The sequence below is a fragment of the Rhincodon typus genome, chromosome 12 (genome assembly GCF_021869965.1).
Source record: "Rhincodon typus isolate 14 chromosome 12, sRhiTyp1.1, whole genome shotgun sequence".
Classification (NCBI taxonomy): domain Eukaryota; kingdom Metazoa; phylum Chordata; class Chondrichthyes; order Orectolobiformes; family Rhincodontidae; genus Rhincodon; species Rhincodon typus.
In genome coordinates this window covers 12,185,921-12,191,085 of record NC_063343.1, presented here as the reverse complement: position 1 = coordinate 12,191,085, position 5,165 = coordinate 12,185,921, and the positions used below count along the sequence as shown (strand labels likewise).

General features: G+C 39.0%; 1 protein-coding gene across 1 annotated transcript in view; it reads right to left on the bottom strand.

Annotated features, from left to right (window-relative positions):
• LOC109912174 (serine/threonine-protein kinase 32B-like) overlaps nucleotides 1-5,165 on the bottom strand; it is an 860,354-nt gene that overhangs the window by 356,329 nt on the left and 498,860 nt on the right. The gene's annotated exons all lie outside the window — the stretch shown is intronic.

Here is a 5,165-nt window from a genome sequence, read left to right as displayed (position 1 = left end):
GAAAAAGAAAGAGAGAGAGGGAGAAGAGAGGGAAAAAGAAAGAGAGAAAAAAGGGAAAGAGTGTTCGAGTTGGAAAAGAAGAAGTTGGAACTTGAAGCAAAAAGACTTCAAATAGCAGAAGGAAAAGTACAAGATCGAAGTGAGGATGACCAAACTCATCATAGCCAACAGCCTAGTAGGGATATATGCAAATATGTTCAAACATGACCAAAATTCGATGAAAAAGATGTAGAAGCCTTTTTCATTTCCTTTGAAAACTGTATAAACAGATGAATTGGCCAGAGACTGTGTGGGCAATTTTACTTCAGATCATGTTGGTAGTGAGGTGTTTGCAGTGCTGTCAGATGAGGTGTCAGGAAGTTATGAAGATGTTAAACAGGCTATTTTGAGTGCCTATAAATTGGTACCAGAAGCCAATAGACAACGGTTCCGAAACATAAAGAAGGAACCAAGTCAGAGTTATGTCGAGTTTGAAAGAATTAAACATAGCAACTTTGATAAATGGGTGAGAGCATTAAAGATAGAAAAGACATATGGGTCTGAGAGAGATCATTCTGCCAGATGAATTTAAAAACTCACTTCCAGAGATGATAAGAAATCATATTAAGGAACAGAAAGTTACCAAAGGAAGAAGAACTGCAGAGAAAGTAGGTGAATATGCATAAGTGCATAAATCGAAATTTAGCTTCCAAACAGCAATTTCATTACGTGAGGAATAGAAAATGGGAGAAAGGGAGATTCTTCAATGAAAAACAAAAAGTAGATCACACCGGAAACAGTTTTCACAAGTGATAAAAGAAACCCAAGAGGGTGAAAAGGAGATGAAAGGCCTCAGGCGTTTTCATTGTAATAAGGTGGGACACACAAAGTCACAGTGCTGGTGGCTTAAGAAAGGCACTGGGAAAAAGAATATGGTAAAAGATGCTAAACCAGTGGGATTAGTTGAGGTAGTGAAGGAAATCCCAAAAGGAGTCGAGGAGCTGCAGGAGAGTGTACAGCCTAGTTACAGGCTGGATAGCGAGACAGTGTGCGATCTCTACAAAGACTTCACCTCTGAGGGTAAGGTTTACTCAGGAAGAACATGGGGAGAAGGTAAAGAAGTTGTTATATTGAGAGATATGGGAGCTGGTCAATCTCTAATAGTAAGATATGAAAGCATTTGCACTCCTGAAATATTACCCGAGAGAGCCGTAACCTGTGGAATAGATGGACAGAGATTTAAGTGTTCCCCTATGTAAGATCAGGTTGGAAAGTCAAATCAAGACTGGGGAAGTGAAAGTGGTAGTGATTGAAAGAGTGTCAATTTCAGGAGTACAGTTTGTTCTTGGAAATGACCTGGCAGGAGCAAAAGTGGGAGTGGTGCCCCTTCTAATAGAGAAGCCGAAGGAAAACCAGGGAACTGAGGAGTTAAAAGAAAAATACCGTGGAATTTTTCCAGACTGTGTGGTGACAAGATCCCACAGTCAAAGGTTAAAGCAAAAGGGGAAAACCAAAGAGAAACATGAAGGAGTTGAGGTCCACTTAGCTGACACCCTGTTTGACAAAGTGGTAAAAGAAGAATCTAAACAGGTAGAGGATCAGGCAGAGGTGTTTAGTTCTGTAAGATTACTGGAGTTACAACAAAAAGATGAGATAATAAAAGATCTATATTATAAAGTCTACTTGGAAAAGGAATCAGAATGTATTCCTGAGTGTTATTATCTCAAGGATAGAATCCTAAGGTGAAAATGGAGACCTTGCCAGGTTAGTGCAGAGGAGAAATTGGCAGAAGTGCATCAGATTGTATTGCTGGTCGCATACAGACAGGAGGTGTTATGGTAGCACACAAATTACCGGTAGGAGGTCATTTAGGAATGAGGGAGACTCTGGCTAAAATACAAAAGCACTTCTATTGGCCCGGATTGCATAAGGACGTAGTTGAATTTTGCTGTACTTGTCATACTTGTCAAATGGTAGGAAAGCCACAAGCAGTAATAAAACCAGCACCTTGATGCCAATTCCCGCCTTTGAAGAACCTCTCATGCAGGTAATGGTTGTTTGCCTAGGTCCCGTCCCTAAAATCAAAAGTGGGAACCAGTATTTGCTAACCATAATGGATGTGTCTACCAGGTTTCTGGAGGCAATTCCATTACAGAGTGTCAAGGCAAAGAGGGTTGAAGAAGAGTTGGTTGCTTTCTTTATACGTTATGGCCTACCCAGAGAGATTCAGTCAGACCAAGGGTTCAATTTTACTTCCAAACGATTTAAGGAGATCATGGGTAATTTAGCATTAAACACTTTAAATCAAGTGCATACCATCCTGAATCCCAGGGAGCATTGGCAGGTGGCAATCCTGAATACCATTCTGAATCCCAGGTGGCATCAGACCCTAAAAACCATGTTGGAAGGCTTATTGCCAGGATTATCCAAATGACTGGGATAAAGGTATCCCAGTTATATAGTTTGCCATTAGAGATGCCCCAAATGAATCGACTCAGTTTACTCCATTCGAGTTGATGTTCGGACACAAAGTAAGAGGGCCTTTAAAATCAATTAAGAAAAAGTTGATAGGTCCGAAGTCAGAGATCTCAGAGTTGGATTATGTATCTGAGGTGAGGGAAAGATTAAACAGACTCGGTGAATTAGCTAGACAACATCTGAAGGTGGCACAGCATCTAATGAAGCAAGAAGCAGATAAGAAATCTAGAATTCGGATGTTTGCAGGTGGGGTTAAAGTATTGGGTGATGTTACCAGTGGTACAATATCCCTTCAAAGCAAGATATAGTGGTCCTTATCAGATTGAGAAGAAGTTGAGTCAGGTGAATTATCTGGTAAAGATCCCAGATGGAAAGAAGCTTTATCAGGTATGTCATGTGAATATGTTGAAATCCTACTATAACAGGGACAGGGAACTGGAGAAACAGGTATTAGTTACTATCCCTCAGAGTGAGGAATCAGAATTATAATCATTTGATTTTGATGTGCCTCAAAGTAAGTTAAATAATGAGGAAGTCCTTAGAGAGTAGGATAGAATAGTGAGATATCTGTCTCAGGAACAGAGGACTGAATTGAAAGGTTTGTTGTAGAAATATGAGGACATCTGTGGGAATAGAATAGGAAGGACCAGTACTATAGTGCATGATGTTGAAGTAGGAAATGCTGTTTCAATAGAACAACAATCTGCACAGGTATAGAAGGAAGTGGAAGCGATGCTGCAAGAAGATGTCATCGAACCAAGTCAAAGCGAGTGGAGGTCGCTGATCATCTTGGTTCTAAAGCCTGGTGGTACTTGATGGTTCTGCATGGATTATCGAAAGGTCAATGCCGTAACGGACTGTGCGGAAAAAGTTTGACAAGCCACTTACATCACCAAGTTGGACTTAATTCATGGTTACTGGCAAGTACCTTTGTCAGAGAAAGCGAAAGAAGTTTCTGTGTTTGTAACCCCAAATGAGCTGTATCAATTTAAAGTAATGCCCTTTGGTATGAAGAACACACCAGCCACATTTCAAAGACTTATGAACAAAGTTGTGGCAAGATTGACTAATTGTGCCCTCTGTATAGATGATGACATGATCTTCAGCCATTCATGGAAATATCATGTGTGTATTTGGCAAAGCTCTTTGAAAGAGTACAGGAGGCAAAACTGGTTAAAAACTTAGCAAAAACTGAATTTGCAAAGGCAGAAGTGACATTCTTGGGACATAACATTGGATGTGGAAGGATGACCCTGAGGAACATAAAAACGAAGGCCATCAAGGAATTTCCAAGACCATTCTTGAAGAAAGATTCTTCAATTTTTGGGCCTGAGCAGATTCTACCGGAAGTTTGTGCCGAGCTTTAGTAATGTGGTGGCACCGCTGATGGATTTGCTAAAGAAGAACATGAAATTTTGGTGGACAGAACAGTGTCAGGAGGCATTTGAGAATTTAAAATCCGTATTAACGACCGCATCAGTTTCAGCTACACCAAATTTCTCAAAACCCTTTAAAGTCGCAATCAACACCAGCAATATTGGGGTTGGAGCTGTGTTGATGCAGCAGGATGATGACGGAACCGAGAGGCCAATTAGATATTTTTCAAAGAAACTCAATATTCATCAGAGAAAATACTCTACCATTGAAAAGGAATTATTGAGTTTGGTACTGGCCTTACAACATTTTAATGTTTATGTTACGAACAATATTTCAGCGATGGTTGTGTTTACAGACCACACCACTCTCAACTTTTTGGAAACATTTAAGGATAAAAATATGAGACTATTTCATTGGAGTCTTATGTTACAGGCTTTTAATCTACAAATTGTACATGTTGCTGGTCGTAAAAATGTTATTGTGTTTGCGTTATTGCACGTTTAAAAGAAAATTTGTAGGTAAGATAGAACCGGTACACTCCAATATTATATATATTTAGAATTAGTATGAAAGGTACAATTTTAGAGTACTGAACTATGTATTTCGTGATAATAGTGTTAAGATTTGGGGAAAAAAAGAAGCCATCTTTTCATAATGATAGTTCATTTTTTTTCTTAAGGCGAGAGTTAGTATGAAGTTAGGTAGAAAATTCATGAATTGGAAAGCAGGAAGTTAGAATTTGTTGGTAGGAAGTTAGAATTTGTTGTTAAAAATGATAGTGGGGAAAAGAGTGCCAAAGTTCCTTTAAGAGCTCATGCTTTGTCTGTGCTTGGAAGTTTATAAATGCAGGTGCACAAGGAGTGCCTGAATGGATAGAACAACCAAGCAGCACTTTTCCACGACAACAAGTTTGAATTTGGCCAATTAATTTAAACCAAGCACCTTAATACGGAAAGCCAATTGACTTTAAATCCAATGATGTTGACAACCTGAAACTAATCATATTATAAGAATTTGATTATGTTATTTTGGGTATATAAGACAAGGGAATCAGGAAAATTGGAGAGAGCCATCCACTACCTGCCACAGTTAGCCCCATTCAGCTCTAAGAGAAAGCCCATCTAATTAATCAAATATATTTTAGCTCAAAGTCCCCATTGAAGAAATTATAGAGATAAGACATCCCTGACAGCAGAATTAGTGGAAGAAAGGCATTTGTGAAGAGAGCAGGGATGACAGAATATTCCAGAAGACAGTCTGTGTGAACTTGGAGAGAATAAGTTAGAATTCATTGTTCTCTTATTAATTGGGTTTATTAATTAGGACTTGTG